This window comes from Benincasa hispida, chromosome 1, assembly GCF_027475165.1.
Source record: "Benincasa hispida cultivar pf3 chromosome 1, pf3_genome.v1.1, whole genome shotgun sequence".
Taxonomy (NCBI): domain Eukaryota; kingdom Viridiplantae; phylum Streptophyta; class Magnoliopsida; order Cucurbitales; family Cucurbitaceae; genus Benincasa; species Benincasa hispida.
Window position 1 is genome coordinate 39,346,173 of NC_143478.1, and position 16,342 is coordinate 39,362,514.

The 16,342-nt window shown below is 35.5% G+C and overlaps 1 pseudogene; it reads right to left on the reverse strand.

Annotated features, from left to right (window-relative positions):
- Positions 1-2,020: 2,020 nt before the first annotated feature.
- On the reverse strand, positions 2,021-12,839 carry LOC150038433 (uncharacterized; annotated as a pseudogene).
- Between the last annotated feature and the right edge of the window lie 3,503 nt (positions 12,840-16,342).

Below are 16,342 nucleotides of genomic sequence, written 5' to 3' on the forward strand. Positions count from 1 at the left end.
TTAAGGAAAAAGCTGGCCCATTCCGCATCTCTCATTACTGGACAGACTCACCTATGCACGGAACTGGAGAGGGCAGAGATTGTAGTAGTCGTGGGAAAGGTCGCGGCACAGTTAGCACAGTTGTCGGTGCAACCAAGCCTAAGGAAGAAGATTATTGATGCATAGCGAGACGACCCTTATTTGGAGAGACGACCCTTATTTGGAGGAGAGAGTTCATAGAGTGGAGTCAGGCCAAGATAGCGAATTCTTTGTGTCAGCAGAATGTGGCCTTCTTTATCAGGGGCGTCTGTGCGTGCCGACGGTTAGTGACATTAAGGATGAGCTGTTGTCAGAGGCTCATAGTTCCCTATTCTCGGTCCACCCTGGCAGCACCAAGATGTACCAAGATCTGAAACGTTACTATTGGTGGAATGATATGAAAAGAGAGGTTGCGGAGTTCGTCAGTAAGTGTTTGGTGTGCCAGCAGGTGAAAGCCACGAGGCAGAGGCCAGCAGGCTTGTTACAACCATTAAATGTACCAGAATGAAAGTAGGAGCATGTGTCTATGGACTTCATCGTGGGGTTGCCTAAGACTAGTAAAGGTTTCACTGTGATATGGGTCGTTGTAGACAGACTTACGAAGCTAGCACATTTCATACCTGGAAAGTCCACCTTTTCAGTGAATAAGTGGGCATGGATATACAGGAAAGAAGTGGTAAGATTGCATGGAGTACCCGTGTCCATTGTGTCGGACAAAGACCCTCGTTTCATGTCTAACTTCTGGAAGAGTCTCCAGGCGACATTAGGGACCTGGTTAAACTTTAGTATAGCGTTCCACCCTCAGACTGATGGGCAGACAGAGAGATTGAATCAGATACTGGAAGACATGTTGCGTGCCTGTGCCATAGAGTTTTTCGGAAGCTGGGATGCTCACTTGCACTTAATGGAGTTTGCGTACAATAATAGCTACCAGTCCACTATTGGAATGTCACCCTTTGAGGCCCTATATGGGAAGAGTTACAGGTCCCCTATGTGTTGAGATGAGGTAGGAGAGAGGAGATTGTTAGGACCTGAATTGGTGCAGACCACAAATGAGGCCATACAAAAGATCAGGGCTCGTATGCAGACAGCCCAGAGTAGACAGAAGAGCTATGCCGATGTAAGATGTAAGGACCTGGAATTTGAGACGGGGGTGAAAGTGTTCTTAAAGATGGCACCCATGAAGGGTATTCTGAGGTTTGGCAGGAAAGGAAAGTTGAGTCTAAGATTCATTGGACCTTTCGAGGTCCTGGAACGAGTTGGCCCTGTAGCTTACCATTTGACCTTACCTCTAGCATTGTCTTCAGTTCATAATGTCTTCCATGTTTCGATGCTAAGAAAGTATGTGGCAGATCCGTCCCATGTAGTTGACTACGAGCCCTTACAATTGAATGATAACTTGAGCTACGAGGAGAAGCCCATAGAGATTCTTGCCAGAGAACTAAAGACATTGCACCGTCGGGAAATCACTTTTGTGAAAGTTCTATGGTAGAACAACCAGTTCAGGGAAGCCACCTGGGAGCGAGAGGACGAGATGAAGGCCCAGCATCGGAGCTTTTTCAAGGATGAACTTTCGAGGACGAAAGTTCTTTGAGGGGGGGGAGAATGTAACATCCCACACCTTTTTATTTATTTATTAATAATGTAAAACTTTTCCCTTTTCAGTAATTGTCCTTAGTTGAAGGGCATGTTTGGAATTCTGAATTTAAAGTATAAATGCGAGGATTTAAGTGTTGTCGTGGAATTTATTAAAAAATTATTCAATTTGAAAAGTTATGGCAGGAATTAATTATTTTTGGAAAAAGGAAAGTAATTAAATAGTATAAAGTGGGTTAAGGAAAGGATTTAATTAAAGTTATACTATTTTCCTTTTATTATTATTATTATTATTATTATTTTATTTTTTTTATCATCATCATCATCATCATCATCATCATCATCATCATCATCATTATTATTATTATTATTTTAAAAAATAAAAGGACCCCCCTCACATTTTCCCTCACACGAGCCCCCCTCCTCCGTTTTCTGCTTCCTCGCCGCCTCTCTGTATCGCGCCTCTCAGCTGTCCTATCGTCGCCGTTCGTGGGTTCCGGCTGGCCAGATCCTGCCGGTCAGACACGCTGCCAGTCGCCCAGCTCTCCAAACTACCGTCGCCTGAGCCCAAGCTGATCTCCACCGTCGCTCGTCGTGTAAGCTTCTGCCTAGCCGACTCCTTCGCAGCACGTCCGCTCAACCCGCCTAGATTCGAGCCGCCGACGTCCTCCTCCGCCAGATTCGAGCTCCCGACTGCTTCCAGCGCCGCCAGCCCTGTTCGTCGCCAGGACCCGCCTACACCACTAGACTTGTGCTTTGAGTAAGCGATTGATTATTTTTGGGCAAGATTTTGGTTGATCTAGTTTGATTACCCATTTGGATTTTGGGTTAAAAATTTGTTATCTCTATATTTGGAATCCAAATCCAAGATTGGAGTACTTCAGAGTGCACAGCGTGCTGTTTAGTGAATTCGAGTTCATTCGGCAAGTATTTTTTGGTAAGCATTGTGACCCTTGTTGTTGATTATTAGGTACTTTTGGTTGTTGGACTGATGAAGAGTTTGGTTTTAGTTTCTCGAAGGTTCCAAGTCGTTGTCCTTTGGGTTCTAAAATCTGCTAAGAAGAAATTTTGAGTCGAAATCTCGTGAGTGTTGGTTGATCAAGTTTCGTTGGGTAAGTTCATTGGTGATCCCAAAATTTAATTTGTGTATGGATCTTGGTTCCAAGAATTTAAAATTTGTGTTATGTTTTGTATTAGGGGACTTAGTTCAAGGGTTTTTGGTTGGAGATCATTAGCTTGGATTAAAAATCGAAATTTGATTTTGAGGTAAGTAATCTTACTACTGGAACTGCCCACGGGCCAGGCTTTAGTTGTATGCTAGCATGATAAGTGTATGTTATGATAAATGTTAGCATATTGATTGATAGTATGACCCGAATCAAAGTATGTTCTGGCACGAATTCTGATTTTTTTACATACACACCTAAGTACTTGATCGTTAGTATGTGATAGTATGTGTTTTCATATGTCGATGTCTGATCTGCTGGTGTTGAGGCATACTTGTATGTTGTGGATTTATGATGTAAGTTAAGCATGGATGATGTATAATATGTTGTTAAGAAATATGTATATGTGATGAAGCCATGGTATCAAGGATTTTTATGTATGTTTTAGAACTGTACAATGTTGAATCTTAGCACGTTAAGACTGTGTGAATATCCTCATTGATTAATTAGATGCTCACCAGTTTGTGTTTCCTTTGGGATTCACCAGTTTGTGTTTCCTTCGGAATTCACCAGTTTTGTGTTTCCTTTGGGATTCACCAGTTTTGTGTTTCCTTCGGGATTCACCAGTTTTGTGGGCATACTTAACTACAATAGGATAGGACTCAGTCTCTTATCTGGTACATGTATTTATGTGCCATAGGTGGGTATCTAGAGGACATAGATGCCTAGCCTGACCTCAGTGGTGGGGTTACTTACTGAGTATTTCATGCTCATTCTTTCCTATGTTGATGTTTCAAGTAAGGGTAGAGATGCACCGGTGATGGCTCAGTGGAATTCGTGATCGTGCCACTAGGACTAGTTTTTTTTACACTTCCGCATCATGACATTTAGAGTCCTTATTTTTCCCTTAATATTTACTTTTATTATTTTAAACTTATTATTAAGAATTACTTCTTTTATATACTTTTAATAGTCTTTACGAATTATGGGTACCCTATTATTGTTTTAACAATTTCATTTAATAAATGTCTTTTGAACTTCTTTTGTTTAATTAACATTTATTTCAACATAACTGAGCGTCGTTTTAAATTCTATGCATGCATTTATTTTAGTATCGACCTAACCTAAGTCCTAGGGGGTCGGGTCGTTACAGTTAACGTCTCGTTATATAACACCGCTCATGACAGAGACTTCACTTCACTAGGATGACCATAAGTAACATGACATCAATCCTGAGTGAGTTGGGAACTCCTGCTATTGAGGGCGGTCCTTTAATTTGTATGGGTGCAAGTGCCCAGTTCGCCGATTCAAACCTACCATTTTGGGGATTCATCTGATTTGGGAGCTGGAAACTTAGCTACACAAGATGGAATTCACTCCTTCCCCGAGGTAGGGGTAAGTAGATAGATAGCTCCCTTAAGGGCTAATTCCGGGGCTTGAACGATGTAGCGCCACACACCTTCTTTTGGCCCGAGAGGTGTTCACACATAGTTGGACTATGTTGTATTGTTCATTAGAGGAATCAGTGGTACTTAAGAAGTGAGATTAACTACAGGGGCAAAACGGTAATTTGGCCGAACATCTGTGAAGGGTCATCGTACTCATGACTGGTTATATCCGAAGGACACAGAAATATATCTGTGGTAAGAATAGTTCAACTGTTGGTCTTTAGTGCAATGTTTGATAGTTAACGGATTGTGGATCTCGTGGCTAAAGAGTTTAGTCAGCTATTCACGAACCGTTGGAGCTTCGAGCCACAGGTCCATTAGGTCCTCTGGGTAGCTTGGATAAAGTTGAGAACCAATGTTTGGGTTAATTTGAAATGTTCAAATTGACAAGAGGAAGTTCAATTATATATGATATAATTGGACTGGTTAATTATATATGATATCATTGGCTAAATGTATGAGATAGATTATTTAGGAGGAAATTAGATATAAATATGATTTATATCAAGTAAAGGAGAAAATACTATAGTAGATTTGTGATATCAAACTATAGGGTAAAAATATAATATGATTATATTAATTAATTAATTAGTTGGTTAATTATATGATAATTAATCGAAAATTCACTTTCGGACGTGGGTTAGTGGAGCAACGTCAGTTATTGTAATCGATGAACTAAAATGAAAAACGTTTTCATTTTTGAATCATTAAATCGATTGCCTAAATCATCAAGAAGAGCGTGCGTTGATAGAATTCTAAACGATCGCTTACGTAAAACGAGAGCCTATACGATAGTCCTCTTGCGCCTAAACAATCTTCCTCGCGCGCCTAAACGATCTCATGTTGTTTCCTACATGATCGGATAGCTTTTCTAAACGATCATATAGTGTGCCGATTTTTCTAAACAATCGTATACCTTTTCCTAAATGATCGTTCAGTAAATTCTACACAATCGTGTATCTTTTTTCTAAATGATAGGCATTCTGCTATGCAATAGCGTCTTTTTCCCTCCCACTTGCTTATCGCCTACACGATTCGTGTGTCCTCCTTCCTCTACCAAATTCACCAAAGACCACCCTTTGGGTTTTCACTCCGAGAATACCTGGGGCTCTTTAGTGGTGGTATCGTCCCCGTGCAGTCGTGAGTTTGCGGTTTTTCGTGCTGCTGCAGTCGACGCTTCCGCTGGGCATTGGTAGATTGCGTGGAGGTTTTCCACTACGTTGGAGTTTCGAAGATTGAAGATTGTCTTCAACTAGTATGGAACTCTCTCCTTTGTTATGTTCTTGTTCTTAGCATGCCGTTAATTAAGATTTATTTGCATAACTATTCGTATGAATGTATAATGTTGTATTTTGGTCACTGTGAGATCGGAGCGATCCGAACACGCTCATGGAACTCTTCGATATGAGATCCTTCAAATTGATCCCTGAAGTTCGTTGTTTTTAACGATAAAACCTTCTTGATTCATAAGTCCTAGCTTGGATTACTCGTACTCCCTAAAGCTAGTTAACTCATTGCCCATGAAAGAGAAAACATACTATCTTGTAATGCTCCAAACCCACTTTAGCAACTTCTTGTTCTCAACTCAACTTTATTACCAAGTCAATCCCTTATGCCAATGGTTATATTGGAAGATCCAACTTACTTACTTTTGTGCATATACCACTTTTGTCTACCTTGAGCTAGATTATTTTCCTTTTTCAATCAACTTGATGGTCTTTCTAGTTCCTGTTTCCAACTAGCACACAAACTCAAAATCCCTTAAATCTTACTAATGCCCTCAATGATTTACCTCTTAACTAATGAAGCCTCAACATACCATGTCAGTGGTTCTTGAATATCTACTACTACCAGTAACTCCACTTTAGCTTATCCCTTCTCGACCTTCTATTTCGGTAACAGATTCTTGTGTTGAAACAAAGTTCCATACCAATCACCTACATAAGCTATCTTTCCATCTAACACATATTGTCCTAAAGTTCTACATGATAATGGGGTATTCTTCTTTTACACTAGAACAAATACCTTGTAACCCCTCGTATCAAGCCTCCAGACCATACTTAACTAAGAGTTTTGAACACATTAAATTTCTCTTTCTTTCCAAAAGAGGAAATTTTCTTGGATACTTTTCTCTCCTTTACACTTATCTTTGATAAAACCACTAAATTCAAGACACCTCCTTTTTTTTCGTTTTTCTTTTTTTTTTCTTTTTTTCCCCACTTTCCAAGTGGAACATAATCTCTTTACTAAATTATATTTTACTTAACTTCTCCATAAGTCTTTACCTCTCTCACTAAGAATTTCCATCTTGTAGAATTCCTCTTTGCCAATTTGCATACTTTTAAACTCTAAAAGACTTTTGTTTCTTCAAATTTGCGTAACTTGGATCTCCTCATCACAATAAGGCTTTGGGTTTAGTCTAGGTATACTAAAATAATCTTTCAATCCTAAACAAATAACACCTTGCTTTAACCCCTTTGAGTCCAAGGTTGTGTCCAAATATTTTAACTTCCTTTAATGACATCTATTCGCTAGATATTCCAAAAGAATTCTTCATATCATTACACATACTTTACATAGTTCGTCAAGTCTTAGTATTACCCAAATGATTATGACTTATGAATCCTTTCTAAAATTCTTCTCTAAATGTTGGGTTTTTAATATCTCAAAACCTTTAATAAATTTATAGACTCTTCTTCTTTTCCTCCTTATTCATAAAACAACTTTTAACCTTATACTTGAGTACTGACCTGTGTATTTATACTACCAGTGATTGATCAATTCCTTTAATAAATGATTATGACTTATGATCTACATAAAACATAACACTAGTCCTTGATCAATTCCTGTCTCGACAATTTTATTCATTGGCTTAAACATTTAAATATCTTCATTCCTAAATTGTCATAACTATACATAGTTTCATCAAACTTTAGCATCTCTGAGCTGAAGTATATATTTGTTCGTTCCTAACATAATTTCCATGAGATAAACTAGTGCCAAGTGACCTCACAATTTACTCTACTTTACTATTCTCCTTTTATAGTGTCGTACCTGATAATCCTCTTATAATAATTTCTAACGAGTCACTGACCTAGCATTAGAACATAAATGGTGCATTTAAGCTAAACAAATATTTTAATGCACAACTATCATAAAACTTGTAATTGATAAGACGTACCTGGCGATGACGAGAAATCCGTTCATGGGCCACAGGGACAATCTGGACTTACATAGTAAGTCAGTCTACAGAACCTAAACATGGGCTCTGATACCAACTGTAACGATCCAGCCCCATAGGACTCAAGTTAGGCCGTTACTAAATACATGCATGCATGGAACTTAAAACGACACCCTGTTATGGTGAAATAAATGCTAAATAAATAAGGTAAGTTCAAAAGTCCTTCATTAAATTGAAATATTAAAAACAAACAATAGGGTACCCATAAATCATAAAAGATAATAAATAAATCTGAAAACAATTCTTAATAGTATGTTTCAAACTTCAAACTGAAAGTAAAAAAAACCAGTCCCAGTGGCTCGATCACGAATTCTGCTTGTCAATCGTCGGTGCATCTCTACCTTTACCTGAAACAACAACATGAGAAAGGATGAGTATAAAATACTCAGTAAGTAACCCCACTATTGAGGTCAGGCTAGGAATCTATGTTCTCTAGATGCCAACCTCTGGTGGAACATATAAACTGCTCTAGTCCCCATGAGACACATACATACATGAAAAACTGATTTTTATCCTACTGTAGTTAAGTAGGCTCACTACCTCTAGTAAGTCCGTAGGACCCACAACTTCTGGTGAATCCCAAAGGAAACATAACCCCTGGTGAATCCCGAAGGAAACATAACCCCTGGTGAATCCCGAAGGAAACACAACCCCTGGTGAATCCTGAAGGATACACAATCTCTGGTGAATCTCGAAGGAAACACAATCTCTGGGAAATCCCGAAGGAAATATAATCTCTGGTGAATCCCGAAGGAAACACAATCTCTGGTGAATCCTGAAGGAAACACAATCTCTGGTGAATCCTGAAGGAAACACAATCTCTGGTGAATCCCGAAGGAAACACAATATCTGGTGAATCCCAAAGGAAACACAATATCTAGTGGGCATCTAACTAATCAGTAAAGACACTATCACGGTCTAACCGTCACAATTATCACAATATGGTTTTATAGCATACATATACATCTCAACATCATGGCTATACAACATGCATATATGCCTCAATATCCTCATATCAAATATCACCTCAATGAATCAAGTATCATCTCTTACTAGCATGCAAGTATCTACGTGCACAAATCAATCTTTCAGATTCTCATACAAGAACATATATCGATCATACTATACTATCTGTCTATATGTTATCGTTCTATCATAATATTCATCTATCATGCTATCGTTCTGTCATAATATTCATCTATCATGCTAACATATATCTAGTGTCTGGCCCATGACCAGTTCCAATAGTAAGATTACTTACCTCAAATTACGTCTAAGTGGCAAGCAATTTAATCTTTTTCCTAGCTTAGATGAATCTTGAATCAAGCCTAAAGTATAGTTTGTTCCAAATATGCCTTCAATCTCTCAAACAAATGCCTTAATCTAGGCAATTCAATAATAGTGGTTAGAACCTCAAAAATCTAACGACTATATTTTAATTCAATCCTTCCAAGGCTTAATATATTTACCAAAATGTTGCTTGATCCAAAATTAGTTTCGAACTCAAGTCCATTTGCGAACCCAACTTAATCCTTCGCAACATCTGACAACACACTTCTACCTTAAAAATTCCTCCAATGCTCAAATCCCAAAATACACAGGTCCGGCGAGACCCGACGGTCGGAAGAACCAGATCGACACGTGGCTGATCGAAGACATGAACGAAAAGCCATAAAACGGCAGAAAAAAAAACTAAGCTTCGCGACTGATGAATCGAACCAGGAGCGGCGTGACTTCGTCGTCGGGCGACTCTATTCGGGCGACGTGCAAACGGAACGACAAAGACGGATGTGACGTCGACGACTAACGGACAACCAAATGGCGCGGCGATGGGAGACTGGCATCGGGCAGTCCTTGTGTTTAAAAGGAAGAAGAAGAAAATAGGGAGGGTTTCAGTGCACTCTTCCCTAGGGTTCTTTAATCCACCAAATATAAATATAAAATATTCTTTTCTTTTCTTTTCTTAAATTCCAAAACCCATAAATATATTTTTTTCTTTTTTCTTTTTTTTTTCCTTAGTAAATATATCACATCAAACTCAAATCTTTCACCTCTTCTCCAATTAATTAGATAAACCTCAAAATAAATTTATCAACTTTAAATCACTTCTTTCCAAAAATTCTAAATCCCAAAATTAAACTCAAACTTTCCAAATTAACTTAATCCAAATTTATAAATCTTTTTAGATATTTGATTTAATAAATTCCAAATAAACCAATTATCTTCTCCTAATTCTTTAATTAAATTTTGGATCCAAACTCCAAAAATTAAAGAGATAAAATTTTAAAACCACAATTTCCTCTTTTCCTTCTTAAATTTCAATTCCTAAAAAAAAAAAAAAAAAAAAAAAAAAAAAAAAAAAAAAAAAAAAAAATTCCTCATACCATATAATTCATTTATTCCCTTCCAATTAATTTAAAACCTAGTCAAAGATCCACATTATCCAATCCAAACTTCTATCAACGTATTAATTTGATTCCAAATTCCAAAGATTAGAGAAACTAAAATTCTTAAAACTTACTACAACTCGAGATGTTACACTCAACCAAGTCTTTTTCACTATTAATTATTTTTAGTTTGCGATGATTTTTATCTTTGGAACCCACTGGTCTACCACACTTCTGGCGTATTCCAGACTCATTGATGATAACTTGTTGTGTTGGGATATCATTTTTTTATGGAACATTTGCAGCTGGTGTATGTGACTTAGTTACTGGAACATTTGCAGCTGCTGTATGTGACTTAGTTACTTTCTTTGTATCTATAAATGCATCTGGCAATTGATTTGCTATTTTTTATAAATGAATTATTTTCTGAACTTCAAGTTCACATTGATCTGTACAGGGATCTAAATGAGACAATAGCGATGCATTCCATGTAATTTTTTTTTTAATTTTTTAATTCCTCCCACTAGTGTTGGAAAATTTGTCTCATTAAAATGACAATAAGCAAATCGTGCAGTAAATACATCATCCGCCAAGGGTTGAAGATATTTAATAATTGATGGGTAATCATATCCAACATATATTCCTAACATCCTTTGAGGACCCATGCTAGTGCGTTGTGGTGGAGTAATTGGAACATATACTGCACCCCCAAAAATTCTTGGATGAGAATATTTGACCATAAGCTAATTGTAATGGCGAGTACTTATGTTAAGCTACTGGCCTAATACATACAAGTGACCCTATATGAAAAATATCATGTCTCATATAGATGAAAGAAGTTTAGTTCTCATAAGTAATGGTCTTGCAATTAATTGCAAACGTTTTATAAATGATCATGCTAAACCATTTTGTGTATTAACATGAGATACAGGATATTCAACACTTATCCCAATTGACATATAATAATTATCAAAAACTTGGGATGTAAATTCACCAACATTATCAAGACGAATGGTCTAATTATATAATCAGGAAATTGTGATATTAACTTAATTATTTAGGCAAGTAATCTTGCAAATGCAAGATTTGACAATAAATACATGTGTGACTATCTACTGAATGCATCTATTAATACCATAAAATATCTAAATTGTCCACTTGGTGGGTTATTGGGTCCACATATATCACCATGAATTCGTTCTAAAAATGTTGGTGATTCAACCCCCACTTTAGCTGGTGATGGTCAGTTTATCAATTTTCCATAAGAGCAAGCATCACATGATAATTCATTAGTTTGAAGAATCTTCTGGTCCTTCAATGGGTGTCCATTTGAATTCTCAATAATTCTCCTCATCATTATAGATCCTAGATGACCCAATCAATCATGCCAAATTATAAATATGTCTGGATTCATGAACTTCAGATTCATTGTTGCATATATGTCAATTACTCATATATGAGTATAATACAATCTAGAAAATAAAGCAGACAACTCTTTCAATAGATGTTTTTCATTTGAAATAGTGGATATGATATATAGATATTCCACATTATTCTTAGTATTAGTCTCAATATGATAACCATTGCAACGTATATCTTTAAAACTTAGAAGATTTCTCTTTGATTGACTAGAGAACAATGCATTGTCAATTGTAATTTTTTATTCCTCTAGGCAAAATAATATTTGTTTTTCCTAAATCTTTGATCAAGTTTGAAGAACCTGATATTATATTTACTTTTTCTTTCAGCATTGTTAATTTGGAAAAATATTTTTTATTTGTAAGTATTGTGTGTGTAGTTGCAGTGTCTATCAAACATAGATCTTCTTTAGTCATTTTTTAAACACCCAACATATGAACATGATCCATGTTTCTTTATTAAAAGAAAATAATTATAATAAGAAAAACAACACTTAAAATATGCAAAAGTTGCTAAAAAAACATGAAGATAGATAAAAGAAAACAATAACATTAAGTCTAGATATTCTCAAAATTAAAAGAAACACGTGATGTTCCATCAACTGTGTCAATCTTCTCTTCAGGAGATTCAAAAAATTCTGTCACATCCAAATTTGTCATATGGGATGGGTCAAATATATCATTATCTTGGTATGCAAAATTTTTTTCCACATTTTTTCCTTTTTCCCTCAGGGAGGCTTGATAGAGGTTAATGGAGTGTTTTGACGTACGACAGGTACGTGACCAATGCCCAATCATTCCGCATCAGAAGCATTTATTTTCAACACTTTTTTAACTCTTATCTTGTGGAACATTTCCTTTGTGATCAACATTTTATGTGGTTATTTTGAAATTTGAATGATTAAACTTCTTCTGCCACAGTCATGTCCTCGACCGCGACCACGATTATAATTAAAATTTACAGCATTCACTTCAACGAATGGTGTCGTTCCGGTTAGTCGAGATTCATGATTTTTCATGAATAACTCGTTATTTTGTTCGGCCATGAGAAGACATGAAATTAATTCAGAATACTGTTTAAAACATTTATTTCGATATTGCTGCTACAGGAGCATATTCGAGACATGAAATGTAGAAAATGTCATCTCTAACATATCAGCATCAGTAATTTTTTCTCCGCATAACAACAATTTTGAACTGATTTTAAATAATGCTGAATTTTCATCACTTACTAATTTAAAATCTTGTAGCCTCAAATGCATCCACTCACAACGAGTCTTAGGAAGAATAACTGTCTTTTGATGATTACACTTTTCTTTCAATTTTTTCCACAAAATACGGGGATCTTTCGTTGTAAGATACTCCATTTTTAATCCCTCGTGAAGATGATGACGAAGAAAAATCATAGTTTTTGCTTTGTTCTCACTAGATGTCGTATTTCCTTCTTTAATTGTTTCTACCAAGTTCATAGCATGCAGGTGAATTTCGACATCGAGCATCCATGACAAATAACTATTGCCATTAATGTCAAAGGCTGTGAATTCTAATATTGTAAGATTTTTCATGACAACACTATCACAAAATATTGTATTTATATTAAAAATTTAATAGATATTGAATATGCAAAATAACATTAAATTTATTAATTATAAGAAAAAACTGACATACTTTTAAGACCTACCTTTAGCGAAGAAAACGAAAAGAGCTCATGTTGATAATGTGTTATGAAATTGAGGAGTACAACGAGAACACGAATATGAGAAAATATAATATAATAATAATAATAAATATAATATAATATAAAAATAACTAAAATTATAAAATTTGATGATAGAAAATTTAGTGGAATTTGAAGTGGATTTCCTACCAATGGGTGTTTGACCTTAAGATCCACCAAATGTTACTATTTATAGGCAAAATGTCAAGTAAGACGTTGACTTACATGAACACCAAACATGAATAAGTACAAAGCACATGGACAAATAATATGAAGGGTGATACATGGCTTTTGAGACACTAAGCAATTGACATTTATTTATTAGTACAATATTCATAATAGAAATCATTTTTCAAGTTCCTTTAAATAATCACGGCTCCTTTCAAAACAGAAGGGAGAGACTTCACGCTTAAGTATTACTTCCACCCTCAAAATAACATAAATAGTTCATAAAAAGTGGCTAAGCAACGGTTTGACCTTAGAAACTCAAAACTAAAAAGTTTCTAAATCTCACTTTGAAACTCAAAACCACCTAAAATGCTCCTAAAGATGGCCAAGTCACCTTTATCTATTAAAGCCATGTTAAAAGTTTCTTAGAAGCATCTAAATGACACTTTCAATCTTGAAACAAACTAAAAAGTGCCTAAGCCTCATTCATACAACTAACTACTTTAGCCCAAATTTTAGTTTTCTTTCAAAACTTATGTCATTCACCATCGGCCTTTCTTGATGCATGAAGTTTTTGTTTTCTTAATGGTTATGACAAAAAATTGTCAAGAAAAATATCTTTCTTGATACAAAAATACGTAAGTTATGTTAAATTGGTGAATTCCAATTTTTAGATTCATTGATGGTCCAAAACCATCAAGAAAAACCTTTTTTGATGGACTATGACCATCAACAAAGATTTATAACTTAACAGGCAATGACCATCAACTAATCTACCGACGCAGTCCAATATTTAATTTACACGCAATCTGAAAATTTAGGACGTCAAATGTGGGATTTCTTGACGAGTCATGCTCGTCAAGAAAAGTGCTTACATATACTGACGTCAACCATCAGGAAAAGGGTCCAAACATCTTTTTGGGCTCAACTAAAACGACATCTTAGGATTTTCATTTAAGCTAAACGACGTCGATTTGAGTTAAATGGAACTTGTGGATTTGAAATTGATTATTGAACTTAACAAATGGGTTGTTCTCCTTTAGTGCGATGGATTTTAGAAATGTTAGACTTCATTGACAAATTAATTGGTTAGTTTTAAGTTACTGGGAAAAAAATTAGGCTAAGAGAGACTAAAATTGGGCTTTGTAAGGCAATTAGAGTTTGACTCGTTTAAAAGAAAGTAATCAGTTGCACGCCAACAGCAGCTCGCCGCCAGTCACATACCATCAGCCGCACGTTCTTGAGTTCGTCACTACCTACAAACGAAGTTGCTCCGCCAGCCGCCAGTTCGCCGTCGGTCTCTCTTTTCTGGTCTGCTTTCTTCCGTGCAACTTACCCATGATCTATTGCCCCACTGCCGCTTCTCGTGTCGTTTAGATGTTAGGTTCGGAGGTCGGTGAAGGTTCCAACGGCTATTCGGTCGTTTATTGACGTTTGGTGATGTTTTGACTGCTATAATTTGTGTTGTTCACCCTTAAATTTACATTATAGGTTAGATTCAGTCCAAATTTGGAAGAGTTTAGGCTGGGATTAAGAGACAATTTAGTTAAGTTAATAAAGATTTTTAGGGTCATTTACAAGTTGGATTTAGGCCTTAATTGAAGAGTTTAAATTGTTGTGTGATGTCGGGCTTTAATTTCTTTTTTGCCTCTATTTTTGTGTTGATGTCTTCCCTATTTAGTTTATTCTTTTGCTTAATTTGGAAGTGTTGGGCTCTTTTAGTATATGTCATACGTTGGAAACAGCAAGAGAGCCATAGATGAGTTTGCATCAGAGACATTCATGGGTAGAAAGAGCATCATAGTACTGCACAACACATGCGATGTATGTTTGAAAGTTTCAACCCTCTTGTTTTTTTCTCTTTACTCAATTATAATTGTGTTCCTATCTATTCATTTGTTGTCTTGTTTCTCAATTGCATGAACAGGAACACTCACCATAAAACTTGAATTTTAGCAACTGATTTATAGTTTCCAATCAATACTGATACACTTCCTTTCATTATTTTAGATATGTTTCGCTGCATTAGGAACGTCCTTCATGATTGGAAATTAAGATTTTTAGCTGACACACGCTAGATTTATATATTATATTATTTTGGGGGTTGGGTTTCGTGCGGCACAAATGGGAGTGACCAAAGAAGTTTCTAAGGGGCTCTTTGGGTACTGACATCATATAGGATGTAGAGAGTTCTGATGTGTGGAGAGTTCTGATCGAGTATGTTCAAGCACTGAGATGATATACGATACACGAAAAGAAAATGACGATGAGATACGAAACACGTTCCGAAAATTGGCCCATAAACAATTAAAATCGGTGAGATAGGATAATGGGTCTGTTTGAGATGATATAGGATGTGGAGATATATCATCTCATGTTGGACCCCCAAACAACTCCTAAATTAGGGTCGAAGAAATAAAAACAATATATATTATATTGTTTTTTAATTGAAAATTAACGATTTTTCTATATATTTAAAACATGTTAATTAAAAATCCAAATAAGTCAAATTTATTCTTGATATGTAAATGGTCAAAACATCGAGTACAGGTAACCGAAAAAAGTCCAACAATTTCCGTGAAACCTCTGCTTTTCTAACACTTTTCTTGATCTTTTCTTTTTAAAAAAAACGTTGTTACTTGACCCTTTTTTTTTATATCAAGTGATTAAAAGTTGTGAATGTCAAGTAGCAGATTTTGTAGTAGTATCAATTGATATATTGTATATGATATAACTAATATATGAGAGAATAATATTTTTAAATGAGATTCAAAATTAAATTATGTAATATGAGAGAATAATGTTTTTGAATAAGATTTAAAAAATTAAATAATATGAATGTGATTCATATTATGCCTATAGGTTAAATTTAATATGAATGAGATTCATATCCAAATTGTATGTTAAATTTAATATGTATAAGATACATTAAAACTATAGTATTTGAGAGAAAAATATATTTGAACATGATTCAAATGTAGCATTAATCAAAATATGATAATTAATTAATAGTTATTTAATTTAATTAAAATAAATATGACAACTTAATTTAAAATTAACTCTCTTGTAGTTACCTGAGAGTTTCATGGGTTCTTGTGAGTTATCTCCCTCCTCAATGCAAATGCAGAATGGTTTTGTATTGATGAACACATAGAAAAAAAATAGTTATTCTTGCAAAAAAAA